At 39.7% G+C, this 24,087-nt stretch overlaps 1 protein-coding gene across 1 annotated transcript in view; it reads right to left on the reverse strand.

Annotated features, from left to right (window-relative positions):
- Positions 1 to 24,087, reverse strand: part of LOC136871249 (pro-neuregulin-2, membrane-bound isoform) — a 198,264-nt gene that overhangs the window by 68,630 nt on the left and 105,547 nt on the right. The window lies entirely within an intron of this gene.

The following is a 24,087-nucleotide window of genomic DNA, read 5'->3' on the forward strand; positions in this document are numbered from 1 at the left end:
GAGCAATATCTTCGTTTCACATCAATACAAAGTGTTCGTGTGCAGAGAATTTACTCGCTACGCAGTAGGAATTTGCTTGACTTAGCGCTACCTAGCAGCTCACACGTATGTTTAGACAAAGCACTAGCAGAGCTTGGGGAGTAACAAAGAAAGTTTATTATAAGATTGCCATTAAAGATTCAAATGCCACGATGAGCTTTTCGGAAAAATGTGAGGTTGAATCGCAAATACGTTATACACACATTCTAAAAGAACACTCCATAGTCTTAGGAAAAATCATATCTACCGGCAGTGAGAACAAAAACGTAATTACTTAAAAAAATGTTATTTAAATCTACAAAATTAAATTTGGATCGGATATAAATGAATCAAATATAACAAAAAATTCAGGAAGGTAAGTTAGGTTGAAACCCAAAACGGATGTAAAGAGAATGGACAATAAGCATTTCAATGTAAAAGGGTAGGGAAAATACAGTTTTACCTAAAGCAAGGAGAGACAAACCCAACCATAATGCAGCTAACAGGTGAGACATATTTTTAGCAAAATATTCTTCTTTGATAGATGCTGTGGCAGGTGCTAGTACATCTACTCCATGGCTTTCTATAGTCATCTTACAGGAATGAGTACAGACAGAATGTCCAGTCGGATCTTTGCCTACTTTCTGGATATGATGATCAAAGGGGGCTGGTTCATCACGGGGAGGATAAGGACTTGCATGAAGTGGGGATCACATGCGATGGCATCATGAAATGTGATCTTCTTCGAAGGAAACTTAAGAGAACATTGCGGTTTTCTGGAAAAGCCAAAACTGAAAACGGGCAAGACGTGAACTGAAGAGAGAAGGAGAAACGTTGCCGAAGATGAATGCGGGAATACTAGTCAAAAGTTAAAGACTAAGGAAGAAAACGGTTGAAAATACGTGGTTCGAAGCGGAAAGAAGAGCATTTTAAAAACAACTCAGACCGATGTTTTGTACACGATTTCTTACTAAACTACAGATATATTATAAATGATATCACGCATTAATAATCAGTGACAAGTTTACAGAACGTAAACAATTCTGTACATAACATATAGGCATGCAACGAAGTGACTGAATGGAATAATATTAGGGTATTCTATATTAGACAAAATCATTCTATCATTAATAAACTATTTTTTCCAGGTATGTACTAGCGTTTTATAAATTTGTATCCTGTGTTTGATGGACTGAAAAACTTAAAGGTTATTTCTCTACCTTAACATGTTGGAATGATGGAATGAAGGTAAGTAACTGTAATCTGAATAAGAATCTACTAATAAGATATTTTCTTTACACCGTACTTCTTTATACTGATTGCATATGACATTTACTGGACGGGTGTAAGACAAATCCTAATGCAAAGTTCTTTATCTTAAACTTAAATGCATTATAATATACTATATATTCATCTGGGAAGATAAAAGTAGAAAAGATGTGTATGTGCAACTTAAGTACTCAGACTACTTACACACTATCTGTGTTCACTAAAACCTCGTTATAAGGGGACAAAAAAGGAAGTGGGCAAGGGTATAGAGTTGTACGCATGATTCACAAACGTACTTTGTTTAAACACTCGGCAGGATTTTGACATACATATCGTCGGTTCACCGGTAAAAGGTTGTAATCCACAAAGCTCTTCCTATCGATTATTCTCCTTAAGGCTGGTCACGCCTCCCAGCCACATATGGTTATGCAGTCCATCAGAACAAATTTTGTTGTGTTCATTTTCCTATGCCCATGTGTAAAGGAAAATTAACCTTACTGTATCGTACTATACGAATGTATGCTTGCATTACGTATTTACGCACTCCTATTGTATAATGCATGTTAGGTTCATTTTCGGTTACTCGTCGGCATAGGAAAACGAACACAACGGACATTGTTCTGATCGGCTGTATATCCACATGTGGCTGGGAGGCGTGACCAGCCTTAAGGAGAATAATCGATAGGAAGAGCATTGTGGATTACAACCTTTTACCGGTGAAGCGACGATATTATGTCTTATGGCTGGAGGCCATCTGAAAATTCGCGTCACGAAATTAGTGATACAAAATGTGTGACGCGATGTTACGTAGCAACAGTGCATACTGTGATGTGAAGTACTGATGGATGACCATGATTGAGAGGCAAAATTCTCAAGAAAATTTTGAAAGCCTGCTGCATCATGAATCAAAAGTTCTGACACACGTGTTCTCTCCAAACTTAATTCTAAACGCCTTTCCAATATTTTTCTTTGCCACATTTGCGTCTATTTTCTTCTTCCTAACCCTATGCATCGTAACCTCATAAACAGCATTTTTGGTGTAGATATAATGTTGAAGAAGTCTGTTAACAAAGGTTTATCAACTATGTTAAGAAATGTTTTCATTAACATTCTTTATTAACTTTGTTTTGGTTAATACTGTTTATTATGGTGTGGATTAGTATTATAAATGACCAAAAATTAACCTTCGTGTATGAGATACACACACGGAAAAGCTAGTCGATAATATGCCTTCAAAAATTGAGGGAGTCTATCTATGTACTGACACTTTATTAGGGAGCTAATGGAACTTTTCTAATACGTTATCTCAATTATAGACATAAAGATGATAATTACAGGCCACTCAGTTTGACATGCATTGCATGCAAGCTTTGGCAAAAGATTCTTTCTGATTATATTAGATATGTTTGCGAAATTAATCCAGGGCATTTGATAGGGTGGATTATGGGAAGCTACTGGCAAAAATGAGTGCAATAATTGGACTAGATAAAAGAGTGACTGAATGGGTGGCTATATTTCTAGAAAATAGATTTCAGAGAATTAGAGTAGGCGAAGCTTTATCTGACCCAGTGATAATTAAGAGGGGAATTCCCTCAAGGTAGTATTATTGGACCTTTATGTTTTCTTATATATATATAAACGATATGAGTAAAGAAGTGGAGTCAGAGATAAGGCTTTTTGCGGATGATGTTATTCTGTATGGAGTAATGCATAAGTTACATGATTGTGAGAAACTGCAAAATGACCTCAATAATGTTGTGAGATGGATAGTACGCAATGGTATGATGAAAAACTGGATTAAAAGTCAGGTTGTGAGTTTCACAAATAGGAAAAGTCCTCTCAGTTTTAATTGCTGTGTTGATGGGATGAAAGTTCCTTTAGGGGATCATTGTAAGTACCTAGGTGTTAATATAAGGAAAGATTTTCATTGGGGTAATCACATAAATGGGATTGTAAATAATGGATACAGATATCTGCACATGGTTATGAGGGTGTTTAGGGGTTGTAGTAAGAATGTAAAGGAGAGGGCATATACGTCTCTGGTAAGACCCGAACTAGAGTATGGTTCCAGTGTGTGGGACTTTCACCAGGATTACTTGATTCAAGAAGTGGGAAAAAAAGCTCGTTTTGTTCTGTGTGATTTTCGACAAAAGAGTTGCAAAGTTTCAAAAAATGTTGCAAAGTTTAGGCTGGGAATACTTGGGAGAAAGGAGACAAGTTGCTCGTCTAAGTGGTTATGTTCCGAGCTGTCAGCGGAAAGATGGCGTGGAATGACATTAGTAGCCGAATAAGTTTGAGTGGTGTCTTGAAAAGTAGGAAAGATCACAATATGATAATAAAGTTGGCATTCAAGGGGACAAACTGGGGCAAATATTCGTTTATAGGAAGGGGAGTTAGGGACTGGTACAACTTACCAATGGAGATGTTCAATAAATTTCCAATTTCTTTGAAATCATTTAAGAAACGGCTAGGAAAACAACAGATAGGGAATCTGCCACCTGGGCGACTGCCCTAAATTCAGATCTGTAGTGACTGACTGATTAATAATTTGACAATATACTGAATAATATTTATCCCCTGTAATTAAATTTATATTAGTTATTAACAGGTTTTACATTTTATTTTAGGGGACCCGGATTTTTATATGAGGGGGCCCAGATTACTTTTTTGGCAGGCGGGCCCGTATCATATTCATTACGCCCCTGCTGTTAAGGGTATAAAGGAGAGAGAAAGAGAGATATCATTTTCAATGTATTAGTTTTACTGTGGTCAGTGCGGTTTCCCACCACAAGGGCTGTTTCCATTTGTGGGAGTTTAATCGGTATCTTCTCTTCTTTGCGATAAGATGTTCTTCAAAAGCACGGTGCTACATTATACAGTAAAAGCTGTCCTCGGTGTAATTTCAAGGGACCAGAATATTTTCCGCTGAATACAGAATTCCGGTTCATGAAGCTGGTCATAAATAACATAAAAATCGTAAGTGCTTACCTCCGTTAGACAATCCAGCAGTATATTTATATGACTTTGTGCGGTAGTAGATACAATGATTACTCTAATAATAATGTTATTTGCTTTATGTCCCACTAACTACTTAACTTTCTTACTATTTTCGGAGACGCCGAAGTACCGGAATTTAGTCCCACAGGAGTTCTTCTACGTGCCAGTAAATCTACCGACACGCAGCCGACATATTTGAGCACCTTCAAATACCACAGGACTGAGCCAGGATCGAACCTGCCAAGTTGGAGCCAGAAGGCCAGCACCTCAACCCTTAGAGCCACTCAGGCCGGCAATATATAACGACTCTAATCACACACGTATATACACTGGTTCATCAGTTCTAACACCAATCTGTTCTGATAGAACCTCCTCACAGCGCACAGTACTGTAGTACAGTTTAACTTAATACACTGCATATTTAATAGAAATAATACCAATATTAATACTGTACAATACTCTCCTTTACTTCTTCCAGTAATCCAGAATTGTACGATGGACACAGCTATCCTGGTAACACAGTTCTCAATTAAAATGCCGAACTTAATATTCTTTACGGCTGATAGGGCATGTCGGTAGGATTTTACGTAACAATAATCATTTTCTTCAACGTCTTTTCTCGTCTTCATCGCCATCAATTTCAGTTCCTTTTCTTAGAGGAAATGGGGAACGAACACTTCGATGTTTTCTAACGCCGCCTCTGTCTCAACTTCTAGATAAATGGCCATGTAATCTTCTACACTGACACTACCATGATTACCCTGTTCGAAAATTATTGGTTGTAGCAATTAGTATCTCGGCCCTCTTAGATTCATTTGGAATACACATACACTAGAAAGGGTTAGGAAGGAAATGTACATAATTTTTCCGGTAAAGTCGCAAAATTTCCTTACGTTTCCGCGTTAGACAGGTTCTGCTAAATAGAAGTAACTTACATGAACATTAAACCATCATTCACGGGACCGGGAAAATTTTCTGGTATGTACAGTTTTCTGGTTAATAAAGGTTCTACTCAAGGCAGGTTTTACTGCAGCGACTTCTCGAGCTAGAATTTAAGTTACAGGCAGAAGATCTCCAACAATACCTGCTTACATAATCGATAGCCTATGTGTGTTTTGTCTCTATATTGCTGAGAATTGCTATTTGATTTACGTCACACCGACACAGATAGGTCTTATGGCGACGATGGGAGAGGAAAGGTCCAGGAATGGGAAGGAAGCGGACATGGCCTTAATTAAGGTACAGCCCCAGCAATTGCCTGGTGTGAAAATGGGAAACCACGGAAAACCATCTTCAGGGCTGCCGACAGTGGGGTCGAACCCACTATCTCTCGGATACGAGCTCAAAGCTGCGCGCCCCTAACGGAACGGCCAACTCGCCAGCTGATATTGTTCAGAATTTCGAAATAATGGTATTTCTGTATCGGTCGTGTCCACAGAAACAAGAAAATGCATCTTTTAATTTTGCGTTATCTCTGTCTGTCTGTACGGGCATCACGAGAAAATTGCTGAAAGGAAATTATTGAAAATTGGTATGTAAAATCGGGGAATGAGGCACTAGAATATAGGCTATACATAATTTTATTCATACTCAGTGAAACTGTAGTTTAAGGGAAGGCTTAAAATTTAATTCTCAAATATGTATGTTATTAGTGGTCCTGTCGAGAAATACTACGTAACTAAAGTTATACAAAATTACATTTCCGATCAGTTATGTCTTATACATTTTTATCATACCGGATATAATAAAAGAGATATTCAAGAATTTCGATTTTTGTTGCTGAGTCCACATCAACGCCAAACTAAGAGAAAATCAGCAAACAGAATTTAATGAAAATCGGTATGTAAAGTCTGGAAATTAGGTATTACAGTCTAGGACAGGGATGGCAAATATTTTCCGTCTAACATGTCAATTAAGCTCTTGTTTATTAATTTTTACTGCCCAGTATGCCATCTGTTATTTTCCTTTAAAATCATCATAAAAACCTCTCATTTGACTTCATTTAGGTATTAGATTGTATTACATATAAATCCATGCGACTGAATGTTTCATGATATTATTTTGCAAACATCAATGAAAATTACATTAAAAAAAACAGGTAAATTTTAGGAATAAGATATATTTTTCTTTATTGTAATAAATGTGGCCACAGAATTAATGTGACCTATTAAAGCATAATGTTAAATTATTCTAGATTGGTAGAATTTCGACCTATTTATTACATGTTAAAAACATTAAAAAATACCAGTATATGGTGCGGCGTGCCACATCCACGCGTGTCAGATGTTCGCCATCCCTGGTGTAGGTTATAAATAATTTTTATTTACGTTGGATTAAATGGTAGTTTAGGGGAAGGTGTCTAAAATTTATTTTGTTTTTAAATACCTGTGTTGTTGTTCCTATCGTAAAGCATTACATAACACAAGTTATAGAGAACACAAGTTCCAATCATTTATGTCTTATACAGTTTTACTGTACCGACTATGATAATAGAATTCATAAATTTAGACTTCTGTTGCTTGGTCCATAACAACGCCGAGAATTGCTAACATGGAAATGTTGTTTTATCTAGTGTTTTTTTTCATTTCTTAAGGTGTAAAACCGCGTGTTTATTGATGAATATTTAAATAAAACAATTAAAAACCGAGCTCGATAGCTGCAGTCGCTTAAGTGCGGCCAATATCCAGTATTCGGAAGATAGTAGGTTCGTACCCCACTGTCGGCAGCCCTGAAAATGGTTTTCCGTGGTTTCCCATTTTCACACTTTCATTAAGGACACGGCCGCTTCCTTCCCACTCCTAGCCCTTCCCTGTCCCATCGTCGCCATAAGACCTATCTGTGTCGGTGCGACGTAAAGCAACCAGTCAAAAAAAAAAAAAAAGGCCATAAAGGAATGATCGCTTGAAAAATAAGACAGGAGTGAATCATGAAAGAATGAAGGACTGCCTTTACGTTAGATGCTCGAATAGCCTGGACAAAGACAAACACACCTCCGTACAGGCCATGAAGGCCCTTGGAGGAGTGGAAGGTAAAGGCTTCCATCATTGTTAACCGCGGCACGTGATGGGGTAGAGTGGTTAGCTCTACGCCCGGCCGCCTGTGCCCCCAGGAATTAACCTGGTGATCATTTCTGGTGTAGGCTGAGTGAATCTCAGGGCCATATTGTGCCGTTTCACAATTCTTTATAAGAGCTAGAGCAACAAAGATGGAGTCTCTGCGGTCAAAATCTCAAATAAAATACATTTAACGTCAGTACGGGCCAAATTATAAGTCTTTTCGTCAGTCGGTTACAGTAATAGCCGCGTTTAGAAGGCGCAGAAAAAAATGACAGATGGACATTATTTGAAACCATTATTCAAGAAAAGAAAGATGCTCATCTTTTACTATCTAATCTGACTTCGGTGTATTAATAGGACGAAAAACTCAATTTTAAAGGAATTATTCAGCGGAGCGATATATTGGAGATTTGGAAACGAAGATTAGCTCCCGACTACACTCTATTTGGCAGAGATCAAGATTTAAACGCCGCGCGAGAGATTTAATACGAGAAACAATAAGAGATAAGATATACTACTGTGGAACTACGTCACGCAGTGACGCAAGCCCTTGATGAAATTTGCCCGACACCGGTTAACATTGAAAGACACTTACGGACCAGTAAATTAAATGCATTTAAGCTGATAAAAGACGGCGGAAAGAAATTTATTTTCGAATCAGAATATACTGAATATAAGTCTTAGACAATTCTGGACTATTTATTGATCTAACTGTTTTCCAGTAAAAACCTGTACAATCTGAGCAACGCAAGAGCTATTGTACTTGAAAAAATGTCAGCAATGAGTCAAACATTCTATCATTGTTCTGTTCCATACGCACGAGTCTTCATCATGGGTCTGTAAGGAAGCAAGGCGATGCTGCTTGGATCCTGACGAGGCGAGACGATGTTGGCTATCCCGGATGACCAGTGAGCGATGATGAGAAGCCACGATGTACCCAACCACTGGTGGAGGAACCAGATGACCAGCTCATAGTCTCAGATGACCGGAGAGGAGGAAACGCCGAGACCATCTTGAGCAAAGTTAAGTCCAATGTCCAAGTCGTTTTCGTAAGTAAGAAGATATTGTTTTCTTTATTTTGCTTTGTAATATTTATTGGTGCGAACACAGTGCGTAAACAAACATCTAGCTAAATTCATTGGAAGTAGGTATTCATCTGTACGAAACGTCAATTCCATTTGTAGGCGTGGTCACCAAGTGATGTTCGTTCGTAATGTTTTCCAGAGACATGCGTGAAGAGATCGCTAAAATTATTATTATTATTATTACCAGTGATGTGTAAGAATGAAGTAGGCATTTATATCTGCGTGTCATAAACTTGAGCAACGTCAAATTGTACGAGATCATGCATAGGATTGGTGTTATGAAGGAATGGCAGTAGACTATTCCAAGTTACGTTAAATTTGGTACTATGACTGTAGTAAATAAAGTAGGCATTTTAGTAATGTCGCGGCACGTTCATGTGCAAGTTGAGGTAATGAGTTACGTGATGAAGTGATAGTGTGGTTATATGAAATAAGAGTAATAATTATCGCGTCATGAATATGATATAGAGTTGTTGATGATGTATAATGGTTGTAGTTATTGTTTCTTCGAGAGAGAGTCATAGTTGCATGAAATAAGGTCTCGTGATTTCAAATGTTATAATGGAGAAGATCACTGATTTCTCGCCAATTCCACGCAATGATTTTTAGCCTACGCATTTTATCTAGCTCAGGACATGATCTCAGGACGTCGAGTGCAATGTTTCTTTATCCATATTAAGTTACTTGGAGAAGCAAATGTTTACTCTGGATAGTTTGGAGCCTTCACTGATCCGCTCAGGAAGATCTCGAGAACTCACTGAATAATTACACTTCTGTATGAATTTCAATCTATAGGCCGATCGCTGGTGACCTAGGGTTTCGAAGGAGAATCAATTTCTTTTAGCTGGAGATATTGTCATCCGACTAAGTAGATTTTCCATTGGTAGCATGTGTTGTTATAACCTTGTAGAACCAGAGTGATGACGTTTCTTGCCATTTCGTACGCACGTAGTTTATGTCAATAAGATAAGGTCATATTACCTTAAATTCATGAATTAAATCTTGCGAAGATGTTACTTATTGGATGATTACGACTTACAATGGACGTAGCTTAGCTCATGATGTGTAACATAAGGAAATATGAGTGTCAAAAAAAAAAAAAAAAAAAAGCAACTAAATAGGCAGAGAGCAGTATTTAAGACGTAAAACGTATATGTGTGTACTTGTCAGAATAACGCAAGAAGAGTTTAGAATACCCTCATTGATAGTCTTAAAGCTACGGACAGTCAATCAGTCAGTTGAATATTAAGTACTGTGATAGTTTTTTTTAGAATAAATATCGAGTGTTAGTTAACATAGTCTGATGCGATGTCCAAGGACGGTTGACTTAAACAAATAGAACTCCATTTCTTGACTGAATAATGGCTCAGAAATCCCACATGTGTTTCTTTATTTCTCAAAATAATACAACTAGAAGGACTATAAATAGTAGTTGATAGGAGTTTTCTTTTCTTTTCTGTGGATGCATCCTATATTTTTAATGTAAATAATTTTCATGTTTTATTTTCTTGCCAAGAAGGCACTCGTAAATACTAGTAGCTGTATCCAATTTAATTTATTTAATCATCACCCGACTCGCTAGGTGAATTGAAAGAGAAGGATAGGGCATTCTATTTTTAAGAATCTTCCCACATGTGTCATGTCGTTTACAATATTAATTGATGATTTCGGAGATGAATGAGTACTGTACTAAGAAAGGAAGCTATGTAAGCCGAGAAGACATTCAATCACTTAGGGTGAAGTGAAAAGACGTAATTTTTCCAACGTTATCGACGGATATGGATTACTAGGTCGACGATGAGTCAGTCAATACTAAGGTTACTTCATTAGCAAAATTTTGAACTAATTGCTTGAATATTTGATTTAATATTTAAATAAATTTTGTATGGTGAAACCTAAAAACTCTTTCTCTGTGTTCTTAGCATAAGGTTTAGTTGTAAGATTGTAGTAGTAACGATCGATGACGATTTTCTTAAGAATTAATGAGAATGGTACCTAGCTAAATACGAGTAAGAGACGTCTTTCTGCGTTAGTTAGGGAATACCGTTGTTTGACCTGGTTGTTTTTCCGTTGCGGAACTCACACCCGTAGAACTCAGTCACCCGATTTATTGAAGTTAGAGCTAGTCAGGATCTCTTGTGTCCTTGCCTGGACGCGGGAACGGCGCAATATGCACCTCCGGAAGTGGAAATATCGTTTCTTAAATTTTAAGACTTCCTGACGGGGATTCGAACCCACGTCCTTCCTTTACCGCCTCGGACAGCCAGCCCCTCGAATAACCTAGAGTCGGAAGAAAACTAATTGTGTAGGCCTACAATATCGAAAGCTCATAAAATCTACCATCCATAACATTACATTGACCTTTATTGTGGTGTGATGTCTCTTCTGCTGCCACTCATCTCCGATAGATGGGATTACTGCTGCCTAAATATTGGCGGAAAGTAGCTGGGGAGTTAGATAACTCTGCACATTCTATATGGTTGTGCCGTCAGCGACGGGTTCTCCAGCTAGTAGCCGATATGGGAGGTCACTGATGAACATTTCTAACCTTCCTTTGTCAGCCTCCTTCACACTGTAGTGCCTCATGGGCCACGGTGTGGCCACCGCTGCCGTACTACTTTCCAGGGATCACACGTACTAAAACACGTTCATGATGACAAGCTTCTGCTATCGGCACATGTTACTTCGAAATTTTGTTTCTATTTTCTTTCAACACTGTGTTCCGCATGTTTCGAAAGCTTGCATCTGTTACGTACTAATCAATCCATCAGTTTGTCTGCCAGACTATACAGAACCTCAAATCTGGCTTCACTTCTTTTGTTTACACTATGAAGTAAACGTGATCAGTAGTGGAACTCTCTTGTTATATCTTTTAGTGAGAAAAATGTTTATCTTTGTGTTCAAAGATGGACAAGAAGAGGATAATCGCTTTTACTCTTGTTATTCAAGAAATCGTTTAATCTTTAGTTTGTCTGTTTATTCATAAACGTGAGCAAAGAACATTTAAATGGAGGTGTTCTTCAAGGAGGCGGTGAACTTACATGTCTTATCTTCTTTGATCATTAGTCAATGAGGCGTTGTAGTGGCAAATATGAATATTAATTCGTCTTACTTCGTAATTAGAGGTACCATTTCTAAGAAAATACATTTCGGCACAAAACCTGAGCGGAATCTTGTAAGCAAGAATAAGAGTCTCATGCTATGGTCTTTCGTTATAACGTATTTCTTGTCTTATTATTTAATAGGCCTATAAATTTGTCTAGTACACACTTTTCCAATAAACTTGTGTAGTTCTATGATGTTCCGAAACTGACAAGCAATGTTTAGGTAAATTTGTAGCGAATGCTATTCTTAAAACTAGTTTTAAAGCATAGAGGAGTATCCATTTATTTATTTACTAATTTATTTTTATTGTACAGGATGGGCAAAATAACACTGGCCCGGGAAATATTTATAAGACTGACATGGAACTGACCCATGTTAATGAACAGGAGAGGTGTCCATCACAAGAACTGCTGGAAATCGTGATTTCGATGCACCAATCACTTGCTGTCACATGTCTATGCGTGCGCATCTCCCGCATACGTCGCTGTGTCATTTACGTGTGAGTGAGAGCAACAGGCGTATCTAGTGACCAACTGAATGTAACACAAAATGGTGCGGCCATTTACATCAGCTGCTGTGTAATAAATATTTTCAGAGCCAGTTCACCCGGTATTTAACGTCTTAATGGTCAATGGATGCCTTTCAGATGTAAAGGGCTACAGGAAGGGTCGTTACGTCATTTTTCTTGACATATCGAAAGGGTTTGATTCTGTTGGATATCAGCATATGAGGCGGGCTCAGCAGTCTATAATTCCAGAAAATTTACGTAAACTTACTATAGCTTTTCTTTAGCAGAAGAGCATTCAAGTAGAAGCAGATTTTACGAAATCGAAACTGATAGAAATTAAGTGTAGAGTAGTACAGTTCCTCTGCTTGCATCATTCCTTTTTAATTTTACAATTAATAAAACATTAGAAGATCTTACCGACCATCCGAAGATCTTCCACCATTGTCTGCTTTCGAATTCGTTGATGATACAGCAATAATCAGCACAACGTAACAAGGTGCAACAATTTTACTTAATTTAGCGGAATGTAACTTCACAGAAATAGGTCTAAATATTAACCCACAAAAAAAGGAAGTCAATCTAAAGAAAGGAAAACTGGTTCATAAAAATGTCACCACTGTTCAAGATCTAAATCTTGTTGAAGCCACGCGATTTTTCTTCTTCTGTTAATTTATGTTATCTCTGCTTTTACTGTCGTCTCAAAAACAAGGCCCAATTATTCATCTTGCACTAACAGCACACTAAACACCAATTTTCCTATCATTATGAGGGACTTCATAAATACCATTAGGATGTTCTCCACACCAACAGCGAGACTTATGACTGTTTACATGACCATCAAGATGAAACCAGAACTTTTACATACGAAAATACGGTGTTGCCCTTTACATCTCACATGTTGAACAGCTGAGATTCAGACTGGCGACTCATGCTTTCCAGGTCGAACACCTGCAGGCTGCTTGCAAGGTCAAGAACTATGCGCGCGCCCCCCGTACTGCAGCTTACAGATAGGAGAGTAAAAACGCCGTTTCGATAGTCTTGGCTTTTATGAGAGGCCCTACACTGTAGGAGTGCGTAAATACGTCATGTAAACATACATCCCTACAGTACGGTACTGTAAGGTTTATTTTCGTTTACACGTAACCACAGGAAAATGAACAGAACAAAAATGGTTCTGATATACTGTATATCCGTATGTGGCTGTGAGGCATGACTTGCCTTACGGAACATAATGGAAAGGAAGAGCATTGTCCGACAGGCAATAATGTTCCCTAAGTGACGACATGTATGCTGTATATTACCGCGAGAGATTAGATTTGCCACCTGTAGAGATGACCCAAGATATGTCAAAGCAATCGCACTATTATACCAGGTATAATTTCACTGGTTGATTTATCGACGCAACAAAATCGATTATTGAAGTGGCTTCGAAAATGAAGACTTGTTAAACGCAGCAGTTCAGGACATTCCGTACTATTGCCTGCTCTGCACACAATGGGTTCGCAAGTTGCGAGGAGAGGTGAATATTCCTAGTAGCTGTAAGTGATGTGTCTGTACTTTTATCTTTCCGTTAGTTATTTAATAGATTAATTAAACACAATGTGTAGAGATTGATTGAGAGAAAAATGTTTGACTGTCATCGCCAGTTATTGTCTTTAGCGTAATGGGAGATGGAAGAGTTCTTAGTGTGCATTCGAATAGGCGAGGCGGTACAGTGAGTAGTATAGGCCGCAGATTTTGCACCCGCATTCACGGGGCACTTGATGCGATAGTGGAAACCATGTAGTCTATTGCTCCCAACTCGTAATTGGCTGTTTTCCATTCCTCGTTGATCACGGCTGGGGTGCGGTAAAACTCTGCATCTATTTCGGCTGTTTACTGTCGTCACTTTTTTTTGCTATTGGCTTTACGTCGCACCAACACAGATAGGTCTTACGGCGCGATGGGATAGGAAAGACCTAGGAGCTTGAAGGAAGCGGCCGTGACCTTAATTAAGGTACATCCCCAGCATTTGCCTGGTGTGAAAATGGGAAAGAACGGAAAACCATCTTCAGGACTGCCGACAGTGGGATTCGAACCCACTATCTCCCGGATGCAAACTCACAGCCGCGCGCCCCAAACCGCACGGCCAACTTGCCTGATTAGGAACTTTTTACTGGTCGGGGTAGGCAAAAGGTTGTGAGTGGTCATCGGGTCCTCTACGAAAAATGTAGTTTTTGCCAGCTGGTATACAAACCGGGTTGGGGAAAACTTTGAGATACAGAGAGTTCTTTTAATATAATCTGGCTTTGACTCTGTCTAAGGCTTTAAGATTTTTGTATTTTAGACATGGCCATCTTATTTCTATAGCATATGATGCTTCAGGGGCGACTTTGAGTCTGAATAGTGACATTGCGATGCTGAGTGAGGGAGATTTGAGACTGAGGATGTCCATCATGGTTTTTATTGCAGCTACAGTCTTGTCCTCAATTTGCTTCGTGAAAGTGATTCCCGTGACTTGCAAGGTCACCCCTAAATATTTAAACGACTTAACGACTGTATCATTTGTCGCCAGCTGTCCTCCTTTACGGAACTTCATGATCGTTTTATTCTGGTTTATGTGCATGTCGCTATCACGAGATAATTCCTCTAATTTGTTGAGCACTTCTTGTATTGATGTTATATTGTTACTTAGTATGACCGTGTCATCAGCATATAGGTGCACATTCACGTCTTCACTGTCACCTTTTGTTTTATCGGGCTTAGAGGTTCACCTCGTAAGACTCCGTTCGTTTGTGTGATATCTGCTGATTCTAGCAGTCCGATGTTGATATTTATTATATTCTTTGTCACAGTGTTCATTATGAGTTTAAGGAATTGGTCTTCTGGACCTAAGGTAGCTTCCAAGTTTCTGGATGAGAATGTTTCTATTTACTCCATCAAAGGCTTTCTTGTGGTCTATGAAAGTGTGTACGTTTTTTTTTTTTTTGCTAGTTGCTTTACGTCGCACCGACACAGATAGGTCTGATGGCAACGATGGGACAGGAAAGGGCTAGGAGTGGGAAGGAAGCGGCCGTGACCTTAATTAAGGTACAGCCCCAGCATTTGCCTGGTGTGAAAATGGGAAACCACGGAAAACCATTTTCAGGGCTGCCGACAGTGGGATTCGAACCTACTATCTCCCGAATACTGGATACTGGCCGCACTTAAGCGACTGCAGCTATCGAGCTCGGTTGTGTACGTTTATCTTTCTGATATGGACATGCATGTTTCCTTATTCTTATCGACTTGGTTCACTTATATTTGACTTGCTTTGCACAGTTATTTTCTCCATAGTATTGGCTTTCAAATGTAATTTCCGTGTGTGAAATATAATGTTAGAAGAAGAAAGGAGGTTTATAAAAACACTGCGTAGCAGCCGGAGCGACCTAACATAACAAGAGGAATGCGTGCAGAGTAAACAATTTCCTCTAGTCCTACCACAAGCTTTTATAATTGTATAAATTTACAACACACTTGCCAAAAGATACTCTGGAAGTTAAGTTCAATAAACCCACACTTCTTCAAGAAATGGGACGTATAGAATTGATTTAAAATACGTAGTGAGTACAGCAGTGAGGTTTCAGATACAATTCATTATTCGCATAATAATAATAATAATAATAATAATAATAATAATAATAATAATAATAATACCGAGTGACTGATATTCAGTTACCGATGATATTGTGTATGTATGACAGTGAATATACATCTGTAGCGAGTAACCCTTTATTGATCACCGGTACGATAATTTACCACCACTGTTACCTTTTGTTATTTACGAACTCTGTTATTCCTCAAAAACATTCGATCACTAACGAGCATGTGTCGGAATGCCGGAGAGGCAAAGACACTGATAATGGTGATAATAATAACTTTAGACATGAAGTTTCCCTTATTAAATAAGAGAATGTTGGTTGATATACATGTATCTGTCTAGCATAGTGATTAATGTCTTGTTTAACCCACTCAGACCTGAATTTCTATCCGACCGGTAAAAGTATTCATTTTTAACTAACTGACCTCCTGAAAATACACCAAATGAGCTTCAATTTTTATAATGAGATATTTTAAACATTTTTTTTACATTTATAGTGTACTCATATATTTACGATGTGCAATCAAATATACCTTTGTTTACTTCAAGCCGAGATGAGTACTGTAGCTCGAGTGATAGAGCGCTGGCCTGAGTTCAACTGGAAGGTTTGATCCTAGTTCATATCAGTGGTATTTGAAGTTACTCAAATACGTCAGCCTTGTGTCGGTAGATTTACTGGCACGTTGAAAACCTACTGCGAGACGAAATTCCGGCACCTTGGCGTATCCGAAAACCGTAAAAGGACATAGTTAGTGGGACATAAAATCAATAACATTATTCTTATTTAAACGAATTATAACGATACGGTTTACTTGTGGGTAAAATTCAAAATATTGGAATTCCATTAATTAGTGTATGTTCAAAGATGCTTGAGAGCCGTTGTTTATTTGTCGTTTTATTTTTAACTTGATCCTGACAGGTGGTGGTCAATTACGGCCGGTAGGAACAGATAAATCAGGGAACCCTATCAGACCATTTAAAAAGGTCCAAACTGAGATCAAAGATTGGAAAATCAATACAAAGAAGGTGGTGTACTTTGTCTGAAGGGTCCGCGGGGTTAATATGAGGAGAGTTGTTGACTGAATTTAACATTGCTTCCACTCAGTTGTATCAGGCTACTTTTTGCAACCTTTCCTATCATACCTCGCCTGATCAACTCTGAATGATGAATTAATTCCTTCTATTTCTTGAGTTTATAAATAGCGAAATGAAAACTCTTGTTATGGTGATAAGAGTATGGAAATGTGGATCTAGTAACCACAAGTATCTCGGCAGCTTAAGACTAGATACGAGTTTAAAATGTTATAAAATCTACTCTTGGCCTTGCCTACACTCACGCACTACCTTCTTCGAACACGAGGCTTGTATTCTACTGTAGAATCCTTGAGCTGATGTTGCTACTGTTACGGCCGGTCATTTCTTCATCCAATTCCTACAGCGGGGGTAGTGTGTTAAATTATTTTTATGAAATAGTTGCGAAACATCGTGTCGTTCTGTAAACTAGCCTTTGTGATGGGGTAAAAAGTGCAGTTAAACCTTAAAACGAAACACATGAACGCAATACTACTACTAATACTAAAATGTTTTCATTCCTCCCCTGAAGGGGTAGGCGGGCTTCTTAGACGGTGACGCCGTCTCTCAGGCCGGGAGATTTGTTACGGTGAAGGAGATGCTTGGAGAATGTGAGGGGGTTGGCGGCCGTGGCCTATACTAGGAACTGTCCCGGCATTCGCCTTAGTGCAGGAGAATGGGAAACCACGGAAAACCATTCTCAGGACAGCCGACGGTTGGGGCCAGCCATGGGGGCCAGCCATGAGGACCAGCCCTGTCCCGTCTCCCGAATGCACAGGCGTAGAGCCGTGGCCACCCGTCCTCTGCTCGGTTGGCCGGTCAGAGTGCAGAGCTGTTGAACCACGGACCAGCCATGGCCACTTATGCTCCGAGACCCACTCTGCATCAACGCAATATGCAAAGCATTCTTAAAGATCATGATTTAATGTTTTTCCTTAAAGATGCTATCCAGTTCAATAGTTTCTACTTTAAAATATGATACGGTCATGCAGAAAATATCAGCCTGAACATTGATGTTAAATACAACAAATACTGCCTTCACGGCAGTAGATCAAATGTTTTTGTCCAGTCTCTATATCATCACGGTAAAGGCACACAGAACCTCACTTTGCCACAGCTGCAGCGCTGGGTAATATACCGAGCAGGGGCAGTGCTGACAGTAACAGATCTGGGCTGGGCCCTCCCAAGGTCTATGTTTAACAGATTTATTATTACTAAAGGACCCGCGCTGCTCCGCAGTATTCGTTGCAAATAGGTCGAATTAATTGCTCCATGTGCTGCCTGACATCTACGTGACTCAAACCGGCGGCCACTCACTCGGTTTCTACGAAATATTTTGTAGCTTTAGAGTTCTTAGTGTGTGTTTAATTTAAAGTTTAAGTTCTAGATTATTTTGTCTTGCATGGAACATTGTCCTTTCGGCAGTCCAGATTGTTTGGGAAGTAGTCGATCCTTTCAAAAACTATGTATTTACACATCATGCTATAGATCTGATGTACACGATTCCAGCTGCCATTGGGACTGTCACCAATCAGCTAAGCGAACCCAAAAACTGTACGTGAAATACTCTCGGCAAACCACGAGTCCACGACTGACGTGCAGTTATGTAGACCACAGCGAGGAGATGTCATGCCAGACGGCGCATGCGTGTGCACCCTGTAGAATTCCCGTCACGCAGGTGGCCTTGAAATAACGGCGAGCGTTTTAGCCAATCAGAATGCTACATTTTTCTTTAATAATTTAAAAATATATATCAAGAAATTGTTATGCTTTTAAAGAATGCAAATCTACAGGCCAGAATGCTTTGCGATGTAGATCGGTTCAGCCGTTCTCTCAAAATCGCGGTGTACCGAGCTCGATAGTTGCAGTCGCTTCAGTGCGGCCAGTATCTAGTATTCGGGAGATAGTGGGTTCGAACCCCACTGTCGGCAGCCCTGAAGATGGTTTTCCGTTGTTTCCTATTTTCACACCAGGAAAATGCTGGGGCTGTATCTTATTAAGGCCACGGCCGCTTCCTTCCCACCGGGCGAGTTAGCCTTGCGGTTAGGGTCACGCAGCTGTGAGCTTGAATCCGGGAGATAGTGGGTTCCAACCCCATTGTCGACAACCCTGAGATGGTTTTCCGTGGTTTCCCATTTTCACATCAGGTAAATGCTGCGGCTCTACCTTAATTAAGGCCACGGCCGCTTCCTTCCCACTGCTACGCCTTTCCTATCCCATTGTCGCCATAAGACCTTTCTGTCTCGGTGCGATGTAAATCAACTTGTAAAAGAAAGAAACTTCGCGTTAACAAATATCAGCCTTCTGTTTTAAATCTACATTATTATTATTATTATTATTATTATTATTATTATTATTATTATTATTATTATTATTATTATCATCTTGTGATTTAACGTCACACTAAAGGGAACAGATTTTCGCCACTGTTAGGATAGGCAAAGGCCACGATTGTTAAAGTAATAGCAATAGCCTTAATTAAGGTACAGCCACAGAAATTGCCTGGTGAGAAAATGGAAAACCACGGAAAAAATATCATCAGGGCTGCCGCTAGGTGAAGTCCAAACCCACCATTTCTCGAAAGCAAGGTTGCAGGTGCATGACCCATGGAGCGCACCTAATTAGTTCCGTGAATTATTATTATTATTATTATTATTATTATTATTATTATTATTAGGCAGGCGGGGATTGTTGGGGTGGGGGTGGTGCATATTGGTATGGTAGAGGATAATGTTGTGAGTGATGTATGAGTTGAACACATGTTGGGGAGCACAAGTACAGAGTGCGTGTGCTAAAGGAATTAACAGTGTAAGATCAAAATCCCTCGACCCAGCCTAGAATCTGTCTTGGGGGCCCCGAGGAGCGGAGGTCAAAACGCTTACCACTCAGCTATTAGCTGCTGGACATTTCTGGCTTTGAAACTATGGAAGCAAATGAGGTACGAGCAAAGATGTTGTGACGCCATTCCAAAAGCAGCCAGTTCGTGTTATAAATGGTGTGAGAATATCACTCATAACGTCAGTGGGTGCCGACGATGAGATGACATGAGCACCTCGATAGGTATGAGATCCAGATTTAATTTTTATTTATTTTGTTCTCTCTCCATTCCTACCACAGCTCCGCTCCGTCTGTAGATAACTAGTAGTGTCCCTTCCTCCAGATCTCAAAGTCGCGTGTTCAAATCGGCAGAGGTAGTAGGATTTTGAAAGTATAGGAATAAAGAAATAAAGTCCATTCGGCGTGTAAAGGATCCCTGGTGATATATTTTGGCGTTTATCCCACAAAATGAATTAATATTCAGGCAGAGATTGGCCGAGAAATATCCGGTTTTCTCCACCATCTCTTACAGGAAAACAGAACATAAAAAGTAACGCACAGGCAGCCTAAATGGAGTGGCATTAAGCTGAAATGTCTGCATAGGGTGGCTAAAGCCATACGATTGTATTATTATTATTATTATTATTATTATTATTATTATTATTATTATTATTACTATACTCTCGTTTTGGCCGACTATGGACCACGTTAAGCTCCTTAGCTGCAGTCACTTAAGTGCGGCCAGTATCCAGTAATCGGGAGATAGTGGGTTCGAGCCCCACTGTCGACAGCCCTGAAGATGGTTTTCCGTGGTTTCTCATTTTCACGCCAGGCAAATGCCGGGGCTGTACCTTAATTAAGGCCACGGTCGCTTCCTTCCAATTCCTAATCCTTTCCTGTCCCATCGTCGCCATAAGACCTATCTGTGTCGATGCGACGTAAAGCAAAAAAAAAAAAAAAAAAAAAAAAAATCGACCACGTTAATTCAAATTTAGCTTCATCTGTTTCTGGGCTTTAATCCTCGTCCAGTTTTCCTTCGTCCTGTCCCTCTGCAGTCTCCTCCTTTCTTCTGTCCATGGCGCTTCGGTACAGGATCTAACTAATTCTTGAAACCCCTTCGTGACCTTGGTCCCCGACTTGTAAGCCTCCCTGTTGCTGATTACCGTTCCTTGTATTTCCATTTTTTCCAGGTCCTTCTTCACCCCCTGATACCAGCGTAACGTAGTTTTCCTAATCTCAAACATCTTATTATCTCATTGGTTAGTCTTCCCGGGTTCATTCTGTAGATATATCCGAAGATGTTGGCTCTCCTCTTCTCGATGGTATCTGAGATCTTTTCAATCTTCAGATATAATTCTTGGTTTTCTTCCTTTCTGTATGATCCATCCACTGTTCTTGGGGATCCCAGTATCTTCCTCAGATTATTATTATTATTATTATTATTATTATTATTATTATTATTATTATTATTATTATTATTATTCCCACAAATTCATTTATAATCAGCCTTTTTCCTCCAGTCTCCCTCCTGCTTTATTTTCTATGGAATCTTCCTTCTATTAATTAATTTGATGACTTCTTCACGTTAAATCTGTAACTCACTTTCAGTGTGGGATACGACAAACGCCCGTGATACATAGAGCAGGCCTTGTTCTGCGAAGACAACTACTATGCAGTCAGATGGCCTGCAGGTATAGGAACGTCACGTGGCCAGTGTGACGACATTGCTTGGCTTTCTCGACCAGATTCACTGACTTTTATATGAGGCAGATCCTCAACTGGTCACAAGTCCTGCTTAGTCCTTAGTCCAGGATTAAAATCTGTGGACGAGGCTGGAAATGAACTGTGACCTCTGAGTTACATACAGACACGCTACCCCTGCACCATTGAGCTGGCGCAAAAGTTTCAAATACAAGACATTTTTAAGTACTATTTTTTCAGAGGAAATACTTATTTACTACCAAACGAATTAGTCCCGCGGTTTGGGGCGCGCAGGCGTGAGCTTGCAATCGGGAGATAGTGGGTTCGAACCCCAAGGTCAGCAACCTTGAAGATGGTTTTCCGTTGTTTAACACGAGGCAAATGCCGGGGCTGTACTTTAATTAAGGCCACGGTCGCTTCCTTCTCACTCCTACCCCGTCCCTATTTCATCATAGCCAAGAATTCATCTGCGTCGGTGCGCCGTAAAGCCTATTGTACAAAAAAAATCATCTTTACTTCCTGGATGGAATAGGATATAAAATCGTCTTACAAAGGATTCGAACGGATTCGTAATTCGCACTGTTCAATAATAGCATGGATATTACTTTAGCGGACGTATAATTGGAGAATTTCTATAGCCTCGCAATGTAGTCTTGTCTTCTTGTAAGCTATTCGATACGTAGCAGTGGAATGGAAGCCACTAGATTCTTCGGGCTATTTTAAGTGCATGTTTTACTTTTAATATGGTTGTAAGATCTGCTCTATTCTCACAAAATTTAACAAAAAAGAAAGCTCTTTTAAATGATCAAATACTACCGATGTAGCCTACGCTTTGTTTTCCTAGTTTCACCGACAATTTGAATACAATGTCATCAACTTGCATAAATCACGCATGGAAACAAAGGGAGTACACATGTTTGGCGCGGAAATAGTATCTGCTCTCTGAAGGAAATATCAGGTATTTGAACATGGAATGTCGGATTTTGGGATGATGTGGTTTTTCTTACAAAATATCACTGCCACATGCTGCCTATGTATTGGATAGTATAGTTTGCAAACCTCTATTTACACATACCTGCATGAGCACATGGGATCTTGATGATGATGATGATGATGATGATGATGATGATGATGATGATGATGATGCTTGTTGTTTTAAGGGGCCTAACATCGAAGGTCATCGGCCCCACACACATGGGTTCCTTTGAGTTCTTGACCTCAGTGGAGGTTGGAGATTTCTACTTTTCTGTACTGTCGAAACAGAAACGGTTCGTTTTTGAACTGACTAGTGACATCTGACGAAACATATTAAATGATCTCGATAATGGCTAGATGATAATTATATCCCAAAACACATCTAAAAAAAAAGCAGGTCTTCATTCGAAGATAATGCTGACTGTTTGGCAGTGAGCAGTGGGTGCTATTCCTGATTCTTTGAAATAAGTTGTGACACTGTTAGTGCTGTAGCTGTCAGTGTTAAGCGGGCTAAATTGATCAACAGTGTTGAGATGAAGTTTCGTTGTTTCATGATTACGTTCAACCAGGTTTGACAAGAATATCAGTCGAGAAATCCTCAACTGAGTATCTTCTTCATCCACCAAACTTCAATAGACCTCACGCCAACCGGCAACCACATTTTAAACATTTCCATACGTTTCACGACGACAAACGGTTCAACAACGTAGTTGCTGTCAAAAGAACAATATCTTAGAGTCTTCGAAACAGACATAAATGCATGTGTATCCCATGGGAAGAAGTGGCCTGTGGTCTAGAAGTAGGGAGTCTGTCTTTTCCTAAGCACCCGGGTTCGATTCCGGGTCAGATCAGAAATTTCCACCAGGATCTGAAAGCTGGTTCGAGGTCTACGTGAAAACACTTGAGTTATCTGACTGCGAAATAGCGGCGTCGGTCTAGAATGCCAACAATGCCAAGAGGATGCATCTCATAATCCAGAGACCTTCGAGCCGAGCAGCGGTCGCTTGTTAGACCATGAATCATTAGGGCTGTAGTGCCATGGGTTTTTGTTTGTTTGTTTGTTTGTTTGAGAAGTGTACTGCATCTAATGGTGTATATTTTTTTTGCCACAGAGTTTTCCCCATTTGAAAGTTTCACTATCGAATCCGGAATTTCATGTGCAACAACCGCGTAAAAACGTTGATTTCTAGGTGACAGAATCTGCTTGTCTCCTTTGTTTACACCAGCAACCTATACAGGGTGTTAAGAGACAACGTGAACCGCGTATATAATTGTTAGAGGGTGAGTCATAAAGAAATGATTTGATATCTCACACCGTTGTCATGTTATCAGTTGCTAAAGTTAGCTAATCAGATTGCTCCGCCGGAGAATTCAAGTGGATTTTGCGAGGCCGTGTTACTAAATCTGCATGTGGCTTAAGATCGGTTTGACCGAGCGAGTTGGCCGCGCGGTTAGGGGCGCGCAGCTGTGAGCTTGCATCCGAGAGATAGTGGGTTCGAATCCCACTGTCGGCAGCCCTGAATATGGTTTTCTGTGGTTTCCCATTTTCACACCATGCAAATGCTGAGGCTGTACCCTAATTATGGTCAAGGCCGTTTCCTTCCCCATCCTTGACCATTCCTATCCCATCGTCGCCATGAGACTGTCTGTGTTGGTGTGACGTAAAGCCACTAGCAAAAGAAAAAAAAGATCGGGTTGAGAGCTCCAAATGAAAGAAAAAAATCCGCAAGAGAGGGATTTGAACACGGACAAAATCGCACCATAGCAACAACACTACGGTGACATTGGCCGAAATCCACGGTGTGTTTTTCTCGATATGTCACTTTTTTTTTTTTTTGCTATTTGCTATTTGCTTTTCGTCCCCTC

The sequence above is a fragment of the Anabrus simplex genome, chromosome 1, assembly GCF_040414725.1.
Source record: "Anabrus simplex isolate iqAnaSimp1 chromosome 1, ASM4041472v1, whole genome shotgun sequence".
NCBI classification, from domain to species: Eukaryota; Metazoa; Arthropoda; class Insecta; order Orthoptera; family Tettigoniidae; genus Anabrus; species Anabrus simplex.